The sequence below is a fragment of the Armigeres subalbatus genome, chromosome 1 (genome assembly GCF_024139115.2).
Source record: "Armigeres subalbatus isolate Guangzhou_Male chromosome 1, GZ_Asu_2, whole genome shotgun sequence".
Classification (NCBI taxonomy): domain Eukaryota; kingdom Metazoa; phylum Arthropoda; class Insecta; order Diptera; family Culicidae; genus Armigeres; species Armigeres subalbatus.
In genome coordinates this window covers 225,063,890-225,084,458 of record NC_085139.1, presented here as the reverse complement: position 1 = coordinate 225,084,458, position 20,569 = coordinate 225,063,890, and the positions used below count along the sequence as shown (strand labels likewise).

Genomic DNA, 20,569 nt, shown 5'->3' with positions numbered 1-20,569 from the left:
TCGGAAGTTACGTATTGCTCAAAAATAATTAGGATAGGCAAATTTTGGGTAAAATTAGATGTGCTGTAACTATCTTGTTTTCATCCGATTTTGACAATTTAGGCATGCCGAACTAGAAAATGAATGCAGTTTGACGGTATGTCCATGGAACTGACTATGCCACCGGATTCGGAGATATTCCGGTTTTGGAAGTAGGTCTTTTTTTACAAGGGAGAATGCATTACACACTAACCAGCACTACGTGCATTGTGTTGCCAACTACCACACGGAAGTGTACTGGAGTGTGACTCGACCATACCGGTAATACCGACTAAACTCCTTGGGCTCCACCATCGTTTCCCCAGGAACTACCTCCCAGTACTACTTCTGGGGATGGCAGTACTAAACGTACTGCTCATTATCGCTCACAGGCACCGTCCATGCGAGACTGACGGTGCTGCACACCATTCACACCATTTGAGTCTTACTTGGATGCTCTCCCAGGCGCTCCCTGCCATGCCTCGAGGTGTCAATAGCGGTAACTGCCGGCCTACAGATATTACGCTACGACACTCCTGCCTCAGCACGAGCAGATCAATCACACCACTGCCGAAGAACACACACGCTACCCTGCCGAGCAGGGACACCCCATCACCACATGCATCAACTGTAGTGTGTGGGTACAACCACTGCTACCCTGCCGCCGAAGCAGCTTCTCCAAAGACCATTCGCTCCATGTGACCCTTATTCGGTGCTCACTCTAACACTCCACTGCCATGCCTCGAGGTGTCGATAGCGGTAAGGGGACCAATCAACGATACTACGCTACGACACTCCTACCTCAGCATATGCAGTCCATACTCAGACTTCTGCTGCACTTCGAGGTGACAATGCGGCGACGTGACACTCCTGCCTCAGCACAAACAGATCACCACTCCCTGCCGAAGCAGCTCACGCGCTACCCTACACGAGTGGGACACCCCCATGCAATTGGCACCCCTGGCTTGTGCTTTGAAGCGGCACACTTTGCTTTCGCTTTAATAGAGTCTGATTACGGGCACTTGTGGTTTTGAGAGGGATTTTAGCAGGCCACTGCTAAATCCACCACGCCCTAGGCAGTTCTCCTGACTCACAGACAGCTGGGGAGGGGTCGTCAAGCCCTTGGACATGGTCCATGCTGTCCCTGCTGCCCCATTGGAAGTAGGTCTAAAACCATATGTTTGAGGTGGATATTATAAGAAGTCGTGGTTAAAAAAAATTGAATAATATTAGTAACCACAAATGAAGTAGGGCTCTTGCTGATCGGAATCATATATTGAGATTTGGAATCGGACCAGAATCATATCGGACCAGATACTTATCAAAGGGGTCAGGCCACAACTTCATTTGAATCTCGCTTTTTGATAGATGGTCCACTATGATTTTATTCTAGAAGGCCTCTAATGTCAAGAATGAAAAACCAATAGAATAAACGGATCCTGGAGTCGCTGGGATGTCCCGGGAACCTGTGAACTATGAATATAAAATGGTAATATACGGTTCTGACCGCTTCTAGGACCTACGGATTGTTCCTTCACAGGTTCCCAAGCTTAGGTCCTGGAAGCAGTTAGAGTCGTCAATGATACATTTCATTTCGTACTTCGCTTCCTGATCGATGATGATCGATAACCATGAATGAAGAGCTGTCGAATGGCTGGTTTTAGTGCTAAAACTAATATGTCCCCTTCCACAGGTTCCTCGGGGCCAATCCGTAGATCCTAGAATCGGTCAGAGCCGTCAATGGACCATTATACATATATTCATACTTCGCTTCCTGATCGAAAACCATGAAAAAAAGAGCCGTCGAACGACTGGTTTTGGTTGTAAAACTGAAATGTCCCCTTCCACAGGTTCCCCGGGGCCAATCCGTAGATCCTGGAAGCGGTTAGAGCCGTCAATGGACCATTTATATTCATATCCTTCCTGATCGGAAACCATGAGAAAGAGCCTTCCCATGACTGGTTTTGGTGCTAAAACTTAAATGTCCCTTCCACAGGTTCCCGGCCAATCCGTAGATCCTGGAAGCGGTCAGAGCCTCAATGGACCATTTATATTCATACTTCGCTTCCTGATCGAAAATCGAATGACTGGTTTTAGTGCTAAAACTAAAATGTCCTCATTCAGGTTCCTCGGGGCAGTAGTAGGTCTTGGAAGCGGTCAGAGCCGTCAATGGACCATTTATATTAATACTGCTTCCTGATCGAAACCCATGAAAAAGAGCCTTCGCATGACTGGTTTTGGTTGTAAAACTTAAATGTCCTTCCACAGGTTCCCGGGCCAATCCGTAGAACCTGGAAGCGGTCAGAGCCGTCAATGGACCATTTTATATTCATACTTGCTTCCTGATCGGAAACCATGAAAAAGAGCCTTCGCATGACTGGTTTTGGTTGTAAAACTTAAATGTCCCTTCCACAGCTTCCCCAGGCCAATCCGTAGGTCTGGAAGCGGTCAGAGCCATCAATTGACCATTTTATTCATATTTCGCTTCCTGATCGAAAACCATGAAAAAGAGCCGTCGAACGACTGGTTTTGGTGGTAAAAAATGTCCCTTCCACAGGTTCCCCAAATCCGTAGGTCCTGGAAGCGATCAGAACCGTAAATTGACGATTTTAGATTCATACTTCGCTTCCTGATCGAAAGCATGAAAAAGAGCCGTCAAACGACTGTTTTTGGTAAAACTAAAATGTCCCTTCCACAGGTTCCCCAGGACCAATCCGTAGATCCTGGAAGCGGCGAGACGTCAATGGACCATTTATATTCATACTTCGCTTCCTGATCGAAAACTATGAAAAAGAGTCGTCGAATGACTGATTTGGTGTTAAAACTTAAATGTCCCCATTCACAGGTTCCCCGGGACATCCCAGACTCAGGATCCGTTTATTCAATTGGTTTTCATTCTTGACACATTAGAGGCCTTCTAGAATAAAATCATAGTGGACCATCTATCAAAAGCGAGATTCAAATGAAGTTGTGGCTCGACCCTTTGATAAGTATCGATCGGAACCGATTATAAAGAAATGCCATATCTCACTGGATTCTGGTCCGATTCAAATCTCAATATATGATTCCGATCAGCAAGAGCCCTACTTCTGTGGTTACTAATATTATTCAATTTTTAACCACAACTTCTCCTAATATCCACCTCAAATTCTTTGAACCTTCCTCCAAAAACCGGAATATCTCCGGAATCCGGTGCCATAGTCGTTCCATGGACATACCGTCAAATGCATTTATTTTCTAGTTCAGGTATACCTGAATTGTCAAAATCGGATAGGTAGTTACAACACATCTAATTTTACCCAAAATTTGCCTATCCTAATTATTTTGTCCATCCCCTGTATCATACCCTTCCTTGTGTCCTTTCTTCCCACACTCGCGACATGCGTGTTCTTGAAGGTGACAATTTTTGGAGAAGTGCATTCCTCCACAGACTAGCATGGAGAACGCGGCTGATTTGCACTGCTACTGGTCGCCGTAACAGATGATTAAAACTTCAACGGAAAGTTTGTTTTGCTTTACCGCATGTACACTTGACGGAGACTGTTTTTCCACCAATACGTTGGCGGTCCTCAAATTCATTAGGCTTTTGCAGTCCTCCACGATCTTCGCTAATTACATCCCCGCAACTTCGACGTCGTGGCGCTGCAGGAGATTTGCTGGACAGGACAGAAAGTGTGGAAAAGCGGGCATCGAGCGGCTACCTTCTACCAAAGCTGTGGCACCACCAACGAGCTGGGAACCGGCTTCAGTGCTGGGTAAGATGCGCCAACGCGTGATTGGGTGGCAGCCAATCAACGAAGGATGTGCAAGCTGAGGATAAAGGCCGTTTCTTCAACTATAGCATCATCAACGCACTGCCCACACGAAGGGAGACCCGACGACGAGAAAGAAGCGTTCTACGCACAGCTGAGCAGACATCGGATGCCCACTGCGGAAGAGCAGCTAGGCGCAGCATCTCTTGAAGATGGCTGGAGATATTCGATCCCCCATTGGTAGCACCGCAACTGCTGCACTAGGCAAGGTGTCCCGGATCAGAGAAACAACTGGTATGACGGCGAATGTGAGCAGTTAGTGGAAGAGAAGAATGCAGCATGGGCGAGATTGCTGCAACACCGCCACGAGGGCGAACGAGGCACGATATAAACAGGCGCGGAACAACGAAAACTCGATTTTCCGGAGGAAAAAGCGCCAGCAGGAAGATCGAGACCGTGAAGAAACGGAGCAACTGTACCGCGCTAATAACACACGAAAGTGCATGAGAAGTTAAACCGTTCACGTAAGGGCCACGCACAGCCTGATATGTGTAGGATAAACGGGAACCTTCTACGAACGAGCGTGAGGTGATCCAAAGGTGGCGGCAGCACTACGAAGAACACCTGAATGGCGATGTGGCAGACGAAGATGGCGGTATGGTGATGGACCTGGAGAACGCGCGCAGGACAAATTTTCCAGCTCCGGATCTCCAGGAAATCCAGGAGGAGATTGGCCGCTGAAGAACAACAAGCCCTGGGTTGACCAACTACCAGGAGAGCTATTTAAACACGGTGGTGAGGCACTGGCTAGAGCGCTGCACTGGGTCATTACCAAGATTTGGGAGGAGAGTTTTGCCGCAGGAATGGATGGAAGGTGTCGTGTCCATCTACAAAAGGGCGATAAGCTGGATTGTGCAACTACCGCGCAATCACATTGCTGAACGCCGCCACAAGGTACTCTCCCAAATTTTATGCCTTCGACTAGCACCAACTGCAAGGGAGTTCGTGGGGCAGTACCAGGCGGAGAGGAGGCGAACGCTCCACCACGGACCAGGTGTTCGCCATTCGCCGTACTGCAGAAATGCCGCGAATACAACGTGCCCACATCATCTATTCATCGACTAAAGCCGCATATGATACAATCGATCGGGACCAGCTATGGCAGCTAATGCACGAACACGGTTTTCCGGATAAACTGATACGGTTGATCAAGGCGACGATGGATCGGATGTGCGTAGTTCGAGTTTCAGGGCATTCTCGAGTCCTTCGAAACCCGCAGAGGGTTCGCAAGGTGATGGTCTTCCGTGTTTGCTATTCAACATCGCTTTGGAAGGGTAATACGAAGAGCAGGGATTAACACAGTGGTACAATTTTCAATAAGTCCAGCTATTTGGTTTCGCCGACGACATAGATATTATGGCACGTAACTTTGAGAAGATGGAGAAGCCTACATCAGACTGAAGAGGGAAGCTAAGCGGATCGGACTAGTCATCAACACGTCGAAGACGAAGTACATGATAGGAAGAGGTTCAAGAGAAGACAAAGTGAGCCACCCACCGCGAGTTTGCATCGGTGGTGACGAAATCGAGGTGGTAGAAGAATTTGTGTACTTGGGCTCACTGGTGACTGCCGAAAATGACACCAGCAGAGAAATTCGGAGACGTATAGTGGCTGGAAATCGTACGTACTTTGGACTTCGCAAGACGCTCCGATCGAATAGAGCGCCGCCGTACCAAACTGGCAATCTACAAAACGCTCATTAGACCGGTAGTCCTCTACGGACACGAGACCTGGACGATGCTCGTGGAGGACCAACGCGCCTTGGAGTTTTCAAAGGAAAGTGCTGCGTACCATCTATGTGGGTGCAGATGGCGGACGGTACGTGGAGGAGGCGAATGAACCACGATGCATCAGCTGATGGGAGAACCATCCATCGTTCACCGTGAAAATCAGACGACTCGATGGGCCGGGCACGTAGCCAGAATGTCGGACAGTAACCCGGTGAAATGGTTCTCGACAACGATCCGACGGCACAAGAAGGCGAGGTGCGCAGCGGGCAAGGTGGATCGATCAGGTGGAAGATGACTTGCGGACCTCCCGTAGACTGCGTGGTTGGCGACGTGTAGCCATGGACCGAGCCGAATGGAGGAGACTCTTATATACCGCACAGGCCACTTCGGCCTTAGTCTGAATAAATAAAATAATAACGATCTTCGCTAATGTCAAATGTGATATTCGATGATTTATTGAGCTTCGTTATTAGCCGCATCCGGACATTGAATCCTTCACGACTTGAGGCCGCAAACAAAAATAAGGGATTTGAACTGCTCCTCAGGCAGCCAATTTAAAGTCAAACACATGCACGATTCATTTACACGAATACGCTACGATGTCCTCCGTATCATCTTTACAGTTTGCAAGCATTGATATTGCCGATGAAAATAGACAGGCTGACCCGAAAAGCGATTTCAATTTTCAATTTCGCCGCCGGGTGAGTTTCCTCGCAGAGTCGTCCAGTTTCGCCATCCTTATCAAATAGTTCCGAGTACTAGGGCATATCAGAGCTCAGAGAGGATACTGGCCAAAGAATCCAGAGCGATGTCTTCATGAGAAAGCTCTTTCAAAGTTGTTGCCGACATTGCTGTGACAATTGGGTGATCACTGTACAGGTCCGGCTAATGAAATGCTACATTAGAATTAACAGACAAATTTATCCAACAAAAATAATTCATTTCAATTTCATTCAATTTTACAAGAAAGCATATCACTTTTTATTTTACCGCGGTCTCCAACATACTCCAGACAGTTGAATTCGTGGGGTTCATCTAGGCTGACCAGATGATTTCGGTGAAAAAACGGGACAAACGCGCTTACAAAACGGGACATGTCAAAAAACCTTGGAATAAAATTAAAGAGCTGTGAACATTTCAAAATTTATGGGCTTCATTCTCATTTTCCGTGTAAGAAATAAGAAATATTTTAGAGTAAATCATTCCCCATAACCTTCTATTGTATTGTTTGAAAAATACTAATATTTATATTTCACTCTTCAAAGGGACGTGGACAAAAACACGAAGGAACAGAAAATTACGCATCTCACAATATAAAAAAACACGGGGGATCTTGAAATGTTATTTTAATCTACTCTTACACATACATAAATCAACTCTTAGACATACATTTAGATATTTAACATACATTTAGATATTAAAGCACCCCAAATCTAATCAATTCACAGTCTTTTTTTGATCGAAATTGATTTAAATAACGCTTAAAGTAGCCTCACACCTCGGGAATCTGGTCCATTGATTTTGTTCCAATGTAATCCCAAAAAGCGGACCCATGAATTTCATCGCGAAAAGTTAAAAATCCTGACAATTTATAGTCCGGTTTACAGCTCGGACTGTCGGAGATTTCCGCCGGATTGAATTTTAAATCGGGCCGAATTTATAATTTTTCATGACGGAATTCAATAAATCTCGTCCACACAAATGGAGCGAAATTTGCAGACAAGCTCCTAATGTGTGAACTAGCTTTAAAGTACGTGGGGACCTTAAATCTAGCCTTTAATCTGACCAAATTTTCCCTCGATTTGAAGCTGCCTTAAACTAAATTTTGTTAAAAGTCGATCAATGTAAAATACAAAACGGCATATATAGCATTCTTTTAAAAACAGCACTAATAACAGAACATGTCACACTTTTTTTATGGATTTAGTCTACTTTCTTTGGTAAGAGATGAGCCAGTAGGGCTGAAAATTCTCCAACAATGACACAAAAAAACTTATGTATGATCTATGTAGAATCAATGAAAAACGGACAAATTAAGTATTTTTAGATTACGACGGGACAGCACAAAAAGGTCTAAAAAACGGGACTGTCCCGTTAAATACGGTACGTATGGTCAGCCTAGGTTCATCCCCGGCGAACTCACTGGCCGCTCTTAGCTCGAAATGAACCTGAAAACTCCTTAGTTGTGTTTTCTTCACTTATTAAGCCTTATATCAACATAACGTCGTGCCCACGGTTAGACGACATTTTGTTTAACCAATTATCAATACGTATTTTGTAATATATTATTTTTACTTACTTTGTAGCAGTTCAATTAGCGGACCCTGTATACAAATACACACATTATTTGAATGTTCATATCAGATGCTTCCTCCATCATCGTCCAAATTATTTTCCTTCCCATCCGTATAGGTATCCCACACGGCCATGGTCAGCTGTTGGTCCACGCCACGCTACCGTCCAACCGCCATCGGCCCACGCCATACGGACCTCCTCCACCCTGCTGCCCCCTAGCTGCAATCGAGCAACGAGCTTGCCGGGATAAACTGTACGGCGCTCCCTCGCTGGGAAGACCCATGGTCTTCCCTCTGCAGGAATGCCCAAGATCGTTTCCCTGGACGTGAAATGTGAAAGCAAGGCATGGTATTTGTCCAGTTTGACAAACCATTCTTCGGTATCATCTTCTCCAAGGGCCACTACAGTAACATCAATTGTCTATCTGCCCGCTGGTTAGGAAAAGCTCGGCCACCTTCGACATTGGAATTCACGAGTGGAACGGCTGGAAACACCGACAATACACGTACAATGGGTACTCTGGAACGGAATCGGGCGCAGGATCTTACTTCGAGAATATAATTGTGCTGCAGTATGACCCTCAGGTGCAGGAAGTTTGGGATCAGGCCAGAAACACTGCGGTGCACGATCAGTATGAGAAAAGCGTGACGTTCCGCCGTTCCCAGTGGACATGTTATGTGATTCGAGCCGATTTTGCCGAGACAATGGGGCTGCTGGATGCAGATTCAGGTCGGAAAGGGGCCATGGGCTTCGGAGGTGTCTGGACTGGTGAAGATCGGCCAAACGATGACGATGGTGTTGGCGATCAAGGATGATGACAGTAAATTCGACATGCTGGTTAGGAATTGTATGGCTCACGATGGTAAACGCGCACCGATTCAGTTGGTGGATCAGCGTGGATGTGTGACACGACCGAAGTTGATGTCTCGGTTTACGAAGATCAACTTTGGAGCGAGCGTCGTTATCTACGCTCACTTCAGGCATCAAATTCCTGATTCAATGGAGGTCACTTCCAGTGTACATCCAGATCTGCCGTTATCAGTGCCCTGAGCAGTGTACCGATCCTGGAATCTTGATGTCATCACTTGTCGGAGGACCGGAGCACCAGCAGTACGGACCTCCACCCCGCCACCACATCATGATGCTCACGTATTTGCCAACGCAAGCGGATGATCGCCGCATCCGTCGTACTCGTGCGCCGGAGAACCAGAAGAGAAGGAAGATGTCGGAATGAAACGAATCATTCGATGTATCTCCTGGAGACCTTACATTCCCAATTGGCAGCCAAAATAGTACCAACGATTCAACCATGGTCTTCCCGGTAAGGAAGAAGGTCTTATCTGCATGACCACACCGGGCTTCACGGTAACGATCGTTGTCCTCTGTCAATATTGTTGGCCTGTGCGTAACGTCCGCTTTTCATTAAGACTGAAGCCGTTTCTTTGTTCGCCTCGAAAAGGAACGATCGGTTGCCTTCACAAATCCACACCTTAGTCCGTCCACGGCCTCGATCGTGTCCAGCGGTCCCAGCTCGATGGTCAGCGGTACGCTTAAGTCCACCAAGTCAGCCAAATCAAGGAATTTCTATTCGTAGGAAGGGCGGCGATGAATGCTAAAACACACACGCACACGCAGACATAGCATGCACAATAGTTTACCTCGTGAAGCTAACACACGTATACAAACACAATAGAAAACACATAACTGAATATCTGTAAGTACAAGTTTCTCAGTGTTCAAACACGCAACTCATCCGTTTAAAATAGTAGCGAAAGGACAAGAACACAGGTAGATACAAAAAAAGGAGAAATAGATTGATTGATTGAATATTTTGTAATTCTGAAAGCTAGCTTCTCTTTGTTCACTTAATTTTATTAAACAAAGAGAGACTTTTTATTGGATTTACTATTTTCCTCAAAATCAAGCTGGATTTTTCGATATTGTTTATTTTATGACAGAACTGATCTGGTAAATCAGTCGTCATAAAAGTCGGAGAAAACAAATCTTTAACTACTCTACACTCTATTTATTCTAGATAGACATAATTTAGTCAATGCAGCCTTAAATTGTTCCAGAAATGGTGCTCCAACAGCGGGTAAAATTTTCGTTAAGTTTCTGTTTGGGAGAATGCAATCAATTAGTGTTGCCTCGTTAAAATTGTTGAACTTATTTTTGTTGAGAGTTCTTGATCCCAAATATCGCGAAAGAAAGGGTAGGTCGACAGAACGAAGGGGACAATAAAAAATCAATCCAGTAGTAGGCTAGGAGTTAAGTTTGTAAGCGAATGTCTGGCAGACGGAAACTTTCTTCTGGAATTGCGGAAGGGAAGGAACAAAACCAACTCAAAACACGCTGTTACAGAAGAAAAGTGCCGACTGCCAGCAATGGATCGCCATATTTACTTTTAACTATCTTTCATAGGACATCGTGCGGTAGTCTTTTGATTTTGCTTCTTTTATTTATGTTTGATGAAGTATGTTTTAATAGTAGGGTGTCTTCTTTAACGAATTTCTTTTAAACACTTATTTAACAATTCCAGTTCCACTTTGCGAACCCTCGCTATCCCCATGAAACCGAAACCGCGGTTGCTTCAATCGGAGAAATCTAACTGAACATTCCGGTGGTAAATGCTTCTAGCTTAGGTTCAAGCAAGTTGTTTGCAGCAGAAGACACTTTTGGGACTAAGGTAAACAAAATTTTAAGAAAACCAAACAAGCATTCCCTCTCATCGTCACATCGTGGAACCATTGAAAGCGAGAATGCAACCTGTAAGAGCACGCGAGTATACTCAATCGAATTTCTTTATCTCATATTTATTTATTTATTTATTTATTTATTAATTTACTTTCTTCGCCTAATTATATTAAAACATGCGTATACATATCTTGATTGAGTCAACCAAATTAGACCTAAACTTACATTCGTATAATGCTCTGTTCACTATACTCGTTAAGTCAACAAACGAGGAACTAGGTCACATTTAAAAATGTGACCAGTCCATACTATCGCCTTATCTAACTAACCTTAATCTCCGAGTTCTTTTAATGAAAACCTACTTTTTTAATAGTTTCTATTTCTTTCGAACCTTTATATATAAACAAAATTTATATTTAATGGTGGTCAAAAAGACAAATCTGAATCCAACATGAACAACTATTTATTTAGTGACACTGTTTTCTGTTATGCTTTAATCAATAAAATAGTGAAAAATATATAAGCAATTATATATTTGTGCGAGTAAAATGTATCATATTCATACTCTACAGACACGCGCTAGCCTAACTAGGAGTTAAGTAATTTATTCTCTAGTTGATAGGTGAATCCAATCCTACAACCCATTCCGATCCGAATTCTCTTCCATACTGTCCTAATCAGTACCCAGCTCACTAAATAACTACGTAAATTATATAGTAGTAAATGTATTGAAGAATATCCGTGAAATGATTGTGCTGAATTTATATAAGCAATAAAGAATAATTTTAATGAAAAGTATACACAAAATAAATTTCTCATCTCGCCTAGAAGAAAATATCACAATCATAAGAGCAGTGATGGGAAATGCCATGGAATTTCTATAACTCATTTCTTAATATTTTTTTTCGACGGTTATATACAATTCAGATTTTTTGATTAACATGTACTGCTTAAAGAATCCTGGAACTTTGTTTTAATACAAAATGTGAGGCATGAGAACAAAATAAAAAAAAATGTCAAAAAATGTCATGACATTATTGACACTAATTCCGCTCTCACGCCGCTAAAATCATATTTAGAGCAAAGAAAAAGACTTTGTAGTAGGATCCTTGAAAAGCCACATGTTTATGTAAAAAACGCAATTATAAACAACATGTGTAAAACAGTTTTTAACCGATCTAAATAACGACATCTAACTTATACTTCACGTCACTACATTGGAAATTTCAGTAAGGTGGATATACCTTCTCTCCGGAGGTGCAAATCTTACTGAGCGTCTATTCTCCATGTCAGGATCGGCTCACAACAGCGTCTGTTCTCCATGTTAGGGGCGGCTGATCATCGTCCGAGTGCAAGCGAGGGACTCTAAGTGAAAATGTGCACCATGGTCCACCGGGAATAAGGAGGAATAGTCCTCCGGAAATTTAGGGGGTTTGGTGTCAGGCCCTGCAAGCCAGCCAAGAAAAATCATAAGCAACGAACAATCAACAAGAGAGTACGGACCGGAACCATCGGCGAAGACCATCGCGACGAAAAGGGACTAGCGATTGGAAACTCGGTTCGTGGAACTGCAAATCTCTCAACTTCATCGGGAGCACACGCATACTCGCCGATGTGCTCAAGGACCGTGGGTTCGGCATCGTAGCGCTGCAGGAGGTTTGTTGGAAGGGATCAACAGTGCGAACGTTTAGAGGTAATCATACCATCTACCAGAGCTGCGGCAACACACACGAGCTGGGAACAGCTTTCATAGTGATGGGCGATATGCAAAGGCGCGTGATCGAGTGGTGGCCGATCAATGAAAGAATGTGCAAGTTGAGGATCAAATACCGGTTCTTCAGCTTTTTTTTTAAGCAGCTTCAGCATAATCAACGTCCATAGCACACACTCCGGAAGCACTGATGATGATAAGGACGCATTCTACGCGCAGTTGGAACGTGAGTACGACAGCTGCCCAAGCCAAAATCATCATAGGAGATTTGAACGTTCAGGTTGGCCAAGAGGAGGAGTTTAGACCGACTATTGGGAAGTTCAGCGCTCACCGGCTGACGAACGAAAACGGCCTACGACTAATTGATTTCGCCGCTTCCAAGAATATGGCCATTCGCAGCACCTACTTCCAACGCAGCCTCCCGTATCGGTACACCTGGAGATCACCACTGTAGACAGAATCACAAATCGACCACGTTCTGATTGATGGACGGCACTTCTCCGACATTATCGACGTCAGGACATATCGTGGCGCTAACATCGACTCTGACCACTATCTGTTGATGGTTAAACTGCGCCCAAAACTATCCGTCATCAACAATGTTCGGTACCGACGACCGCCGCGGTACGACCTAGAGCGACTGAAGCAACCTGATGTCGCCACTGCATACGCGCAGCATCTCGAGGCAGCGTTGCCGGAAGAGGGTGAGCTCGATGGGGCGCCTCTTGAGGACTGCTGGAGTACAGTTAAAGCAGCCATTAACGACGCAGCGGAGAACAACGTCGGGTATATGGGTCGTCGGAACGATTGGTTCTACGAAGAGTGCAGACAGATTCTGGAGGAGAAGGACGCAGCGCGGGCGGTCGCGCTGCAGCAAGGTACCCGGCAGAACGTGGAACGTTATAGACGGAAGCGGAGACAGCAGATCCGCCTTTTTCAGGAGAAGAAACGCCGCCTGGAAGAAGCGGAGTGCGAGGAGATGGAACAGCTGTGCCGTTCTCAAGATACACGCAAGTTCTATCAGAAGCTCAACGCATCCCGCAAAGGCTTCGTGCCGCGAGGCGAAATGTGCCGGGATAAGGATGGGAGCATCTTGACGGACGAACGTGTGGTGATCGAAAGATGGAAGCAGCACTACGAGGAACATCTGAATGGCGCTGAGAGCAGAGTGTAAAATAATCGAAATTTTTTGGTGAAGTCCATTTTTCTTCATTTGTCAGTTCACTTCCGACACATTCATAGTCGGCTCTGGACAGTCAATATTCAGTTGAATATTAGTCATTGAATATTTATGCACATTTTACAAATTGATAAATTATCTGAAATCTGAACACGTTTCAAATGAGTAAAGTGATTTATCACAAAGGACTGAATCCGATTTTCATCCGCGAGGCACTTTCAACGGTAAACATCAACATAAACAATGCTAATTATGTTTTTTCTGCACATAGTAAACACACTCAGTGACAGTCGAATGAATGAGTTCGTGGAGTAGTCGTCTGACTATAGTCATATATATTGAATAGTCATGCGATGTTTGTCAAAATTCGGACCGAAGTTGCTTCATGAAGATGAATATTTTAAGCTCTGGCTGAGAGTACAGGCAGTGAAAGTCAAGGCAGCGGATGAGATGACTACGTCAGTTCAGCGGACGATGGAAGCCAACCAGCCCCCACCTTGAGGGAAGTTAAGGATGCCATTCAACAGCTAAAGACCAATAAAGCAGCTGGTAAGGATGGTATCGGAGCTGAGCTCATCAAGATGGGCCCGGAAAAGCTGGCCACTTGCCTGCACAAACTGATAGTCAGAATCTGGGAAACCGAACAGCTACCGGAGGAGTGGAAGGAAGGGGTTATATGCCCCATCTACAAGAAAGGCGACAAACTGGAGTGTGAGAACTTTAGAGCGATCACCATCCTTAATGCCGCCTACAGAGTGATATCCCAGATCATCTTCCGTCGTCTGTCACCATTAGTGCACGAGTTCGTGGGAAGTTATCAAGCCGGCTTCGTTGACGGCCGCTCGACAACGGACCAGATCTTTACTGTACGGCAAATCCTTCAAAAATGCCGTGAATACCAGGTCCCAACGCACCATCTGTTCGTTGATTTCAAGGCGGCATACGACAGTATAGACCGCGTAGAGCTATGGAAAATTATGGACGAGAACAGCTTCCCTGGAAAGCTCACCAGACTGATCAAAGCAACGGTGGATGGTGTGCAAAACTGTGTGAAGATCTCGGGCGAACACTCCAGTTCGTTCGAATCGCGCCGGGGACTAAGACAAGGTGATGGACTTTCGTGCCTGTTGTTCAACATTGCGCTAGAAGGTGTCATGCGGAGAGCCAGGTGTAACAGCCGAGGTACGATTTTCAACAGATCCAGTCAATTTATTTGTTTCGCGGATGACATGGACATTGTCGGCCGAACATTTGCAAAGGTGGCAGAACTGTACACCCGCCTGAAACGTGAAGCAACAAAAGTTGGACTGGTGGTGAATGCGTCAAAGACAAAGTGCATCATTATGGGCGGAACCGAGCGTGACAGGGCCCGCCTGGGAAGAAGTGTTGCGATAGACGGGGATACCTTCGAGGTGGTCGAGGAATTCGTCTAACTCGGATCCTTTCTAACGGCTGATAACACTGAAATATGAAATACGTAAAATACGAAAGCGCATCATCTGTGAAAGTCGGGCCTACTACGGGCTCCAGAAGAAACTGCGGTCAAAAAAGATTCACCACCGCACCAAATGTGTCATGTACAAGACGTTGATAAGACCGGTAGTCCTCTATGGACATAAACAATGCTCGAGGAGGACTTGCAAGCACTCGGAGTATTCGAGAGACGGGTGCTTAGGACCATCTTTGGCGGTGTGCAAGAAGACGGTGTGTGGTGGCGAAGAATGAACCACGAGCTCGTCCAACTCTACGGCGAACCCAGTAGACAGGAGGTAGCTAAAGCCGGAAGGGTACGATGGGTAGGACATGTTGCAAGAATGCTGGACAGCAACCCTGCAAAGATGGTGTTCGCTTCCGATCCGGCAGGTATGAGACGGCGTGGAGCGCAGCGAGCGAGATGGGCAGACCAGGAACAAAACGACTTGGCGAGTGTGGGTTGTGCCGTCAAATTGTTGATTCAGTGTTATCTGTTTAGATGTAGACTAAATAAATGAAATATGTGTTTTGTTTACAAACATCACATTTGATTTCCTTTACGATACAGAACTGTCAGTAGGAAAAGGTCGCACAATGTTGGCTGCAAAGCAAACCTGTTGTATGAAATACGAATGCCACTGGGCTGATAAGGAGTCCATAAGCCTCTGAAATACGTACGTACTCATGTTCACCATTGTCAAGGTTGAATGCTATTTTTGGTAGATCCTTAGAGTGTTTTTTCGTTTAATTTACGATAATCAACAACGATCTGATATGTGCCTACATAACCTTACACCATTGAGAAAAGGACTCCGTAATATTTCCGTTCTCCGATATTTTTTGAATTTGTGTTGGAACTTCATCACGAAGAAGATAAGGACATACTTCTGATGATTCGGGTTTTCATCAGAAGTTTTGATGTTATACTTCACCTCATGAGGGAAAGTTAACTAATCGTTATTATTGAAAAACACATCCTTGTAATGTTTTGCCTAGTAAGCTTTTCCCTTCGGTATTCAGATGAATGGTTGTGAAATCAAGTCTAGCATTTTTATGCTCCTGAGTCATTGCAAAATATTCGCACGCGAACGTGTGCAATGTATATTACTGTTATTTGTTTCCAGATGTACCACTGCTTTATTGTTCTTCGGTAGATACACCCCAGGACTGAGAGTAACATTTCTAGAAAGTTTCATATTTTCTTCAATAAGGAAAGATCCGTTCGCAGTAGTTATTTCAAATAAGTTATCCCTTTGTTCATTAAAATTTATCTGGTTCACATGGTAACTAGAGAATGGCAATATATGGCTTTTGATGATCAATGCATGGTTCTTGGTTTTAATTTTGGCTAGTTTTTCATATCCTAAAAGTCCATCGAAAAACTAATTTAATCGATATATACGGTAACTTTTCGTCACCAATTTTATTTTTGATAGCTTTGACATAGTGGCTATCAGAGGTGTCGGGTTCACCCTTTTGGCCTATGATGACATAGTCATCATAGATTTCATCAAGCTCTTCGAGCCAAGCAGAAAGCTCTCTCCTATTGCCGGAGAATTGTGCCATATTTTTTATTGGGTCGGGAATCACAAAAGGATTTACCCGGTCACCATGTTGCATCTGCAACCTAAGCACATCTAGCTGAGCTCGTAGCTGCCCAAACTAGCGCTGCCTTGTTTCCATTTTCGTTAGTTAGATAAAGATACAATAAAATCACAAACTTTACTAATAATTATGCAGCTGAGAAGTTCCGAAAACACACTTTGTATACAATGTTTGAAATTTACTCACCCTATGATGAACATGAGGTCGGCTCGTAGTGGCGTGCTTTTGATCGGTTGATCTGTCCTCTCAAGACTGACGTGTGACGTGATCCTGAGATGTCGTCGCTGCTTAAGTAAGACCTGGTACTGCTGTCATCAACACTTTAAACACCACTATGCAAGAATCCTACCGGCTGCGCCACTTAACTTATTCTAACAGGAATGTTCTTTTTAAAAATATTTCTAACTAACCAACTTGGACGAGCACACATCGACGAAAGAGGTCTGTACCTCGTGTGCGAATGCTATTTATTAATCAAAGGTGCTTACACTGCATAAATGTGGCGTGATGTGCTATGTATGTCCTAAGTTTATAGTATAATTCCTTAACGTTCGGGGTCTCCAAAACGGCCTGGAGTTCAGAACTTACGATCTACCCGAACAACCAAGTCCTGAACGATATATTCGGGCAGCTCTTAACATCCCAGCAGAACCTTTGAGTCGATAAGATTTCACTCATTACTAATAGAAACTACTATAGGAATTTTTGGTTCTCCAAAATGTCCTGGAGTTACGAACATGCGATCTACCCGATCAGTCCTAAACAATGTATCCGTGCATTCCTAAACATCCCAGCAGATCTATTGACTCGAAAGAGTTTCACTCATTATGTTTACTAGTTACTAAAGACCTTTTTGGTTTTTCAAAATGCCCCGGAGTTCAAAAGATGCGATCTACCCGATCAACCAAGTCCAGAAAGATGTATACGTGCATCGCTAAACATCCCAGCAGGTTCATTGAGCCGATAGGATTTCACTCAACACTTTTACAAGCTACTACAGGCCTTAATGGTTCTTCAAACCGGCCTGAGATTTAGAACGTGCGATCTACTCGATCAATATGCGACTCATAGAGGATCGGCTGTATAATAGACTCTTGGATCTGATAGATACCATGGGCAGAACTTCAGAACGTTTTGGAGTACCTTGAGCATCTGGGTATACCCCGTTAGGCATAAGTACGTTAGGCATAATGTACGTTAGGCATAATGTACGTTAGGCATAATGGACGTTAGGCATAAAATGACCCAAAGAACAGCCCATGACATAAAGAAGGCAGAATTATGCCAAACATCCATTATGCCTAACGTACATTATATCTATCGTCCGTTATGTCTAACGTCCATTATGCCTAACGTGCTTATGCCTAACGTCGCGGACCCGAGCATCTCGTATTCAAGAAAATTGAGTTTGCATGATGCGTATATGTAAGTTATCGAACACACCACATCATCACCCATCCAACACTTAGCCGCACCAACGACGGTTGACCAAAATATTAATGTAAACATCCCGAGCAAACCGCCCGTCGCCAGGGCTCAATTGAAAACAGCAACACGCACGACTACGACGATCGCGCGGACCACCAGCGTTCCTCATTCACGTTCCGCTGACTCGATATATTCGACACCAATCATCTGTCCCAGTTCCAGATAGTGCTTTCGATTGAATTATAACCAACCATTGGTATCGGAAATAAATCAAAGAACATTCTTGGTCAGGCCTTCAGCTAAAATAGTCGTCTTGAAAATTTAATCCGAAGGTCCGAATTATTATTTGTATTGTAACTCTCGATGACGTCCACACGTCTGGAGAGTGGACGTCCTCACGTCCCAAACTAGCTCACCTCGTAGGATAGGTCTCAGGGTCGGCAATCGACCTGCTTTAGGGAACACACGGACGCCTCAACTCAGAAGCGGACTATAATAGTCAGAACCAACCACTTGCATGCATAAGACGACTTCCAACAAAGAAAAATGAGAGAGATATATTTTAATTTCTTTTATTTTTTTTCATCTTTAAATTAGGGTTAGTGGATTAGGGTTAGTTTACGTTGCGGCCGATCGGAGAAGTTGGGGCCCTTACGGTGTCATGCGGAGAACATACTCCAAACATACCTTGAACGCTTCGGGGGAGGTGTCGCCCCGACTGCATGTCAGACTTCGCGGGGTAGCCTAGGTTCGGTTCGTATCCTATACGATCCGAGGGCGTCAACGATGGTTGGGGATTCGGCTGTCGATTGTCGCTGTGGCTCCGTATAGCGTTCGTTAACGGCCGAAAGAGCCCTGCGAATGCTTGTGGATTCGGCGTGGCTTAGTTGATATTACGAGTCGATCCCTCCTTCACCTAACGCAGTGACGGACTTCCGAGGTGCAGGCCGGACTCGCTTGGACTTTCTGGTGGGCTACTCGGGTGATTCAGCCGGACTTACAGTAACAAGCACTAGAGGATGCCACCGAGGATTGGCGGACCGCCGGGAATGGTGGTTGCGTTTCCACTGCGTAGAGCTTGGTTGGTCACCGTACGGTATCGCCGAGCGCCGACGACGTGGGTCTGATGGGCTACACGGGTGATTCAGCCGAAGAACATGCAGTAGATGATTCCACCGATGATTGGCGGACCGCCGGGAATGGTACTTGCGTTTCCACGGCGTAGAGCTTGGCTGTCACCGTACAGTATTGGCGAGCACCGACGGCGTGGGATCTCGCGTCGGCCTTTCTTGGCCTTCCCAGGAGGCTCACGATAACCCTTCCAAATAGGTAACCAGGGGCGGGGCTCCTGAAGATGGACACTCTTTCCGGATGCTCACGGTCCTTGCTGTCCTCGACGAGATGAGGAATCACCTCCGGCTTCACCTGGCAGCTCCAAAATCTGCCCCACGAGTTTGGCGGTGGTTTTAGAAAATAAAAACTTTTATCGCTGGACTTGCTTGCCTTATGGTTTACAGCCGACTGCTCTCGATCCAACAATCCTATTTCGCTCTTTCCCTTCACTTCTTTCTTCGCCCTCGAATCTCGGGTTGCCTCCGCGGTATTTCGAACAAAGGCGAGTCGTCGTTTGGTAACGTTAGTACATTTACACGGTAAGGGTAGAATAATCTCATATCGATAATTGACATACAATTATTCTACCCATTTTTCTACTACATGCATAGTCTCACAATTTGGGGTCTATGTAATTAGTCTTTTTAATCTGGTTAATGTCGTGCAAGCAAGTATGTGGAACTATTAAATTGTTATCGTATTCGGTAACAGTATATTCAACCAGATTGGGTGAGTACCGACGATAAGGACATTGCATTGGTCACAGCCTTAATTGATCTCGTAGATACCGTGGGCTGGACTCCAGAACGCTTTGGAGTACCTTGAGCATCTCGTATTCCTGAAAATTAATCACAGGTGAAAGGATCTCAAAAGTAAGCGGCAGGGGTTTTCTTCCAGGGTAAAATAAACTGAACTAGAGAGTATGAGGGTCTAAACAAAACTGTATGTATTATCATTTTCTCCATCTAGTGTTAAGATCGAAGTTCCATTTTTACAATGACTCTACTATTCTCCACTCTCTTCTCTGTACTTCTCACTATGCTCTTTCTCTCATATTTATACTTTCAACATTCGAGTGGTCGCTACAATCCTTCACCCTGAAGTAGTTGAATATTCGAATGAATTTATATGTATTTTTGTATTAAATTGAATTTAAGTTCAGAACTCAAAATTATATTTTGAAATCACACTAAAGGTTTTCTTCTTATATCTAGTTCATTATTTAAATATATTCTAATAGGACGAGACCAGTGGCATTCTAGCTAAAATTCCGCTTGAGGCCCTTCCAAATCATTTCAACAACACTAGTACACCTACTGGTATAAATTGCGATATTGACACTATCAAACGAGAGGTGGCGATGCTGCGTATTTATATCAATGTGATTTTGCATATACAGCAGTGACAACTGTTGTAGAATGGCGTAAGTTATGAATGTTACTTTTGTACACTCTAGGTGGAGAGCAGTCATAAAGAAATTTGTAGTAAACTGTTTGAGTTTAGTATGGAG

General features: G+C 44.6%; 1 pseudogene; it reads left to right on the top strand.

Annotated features, from left to right (window-relative positions):
• LOC134207038 (uncharacterized) overlaps positions 1-9,449 on the top strand; it is a 15,017-nt pseudogene extending 5,568 nt beyond the window's left edge.
• Positions 9,450-20,569: the final 11,120 nt, after the last annotated feature.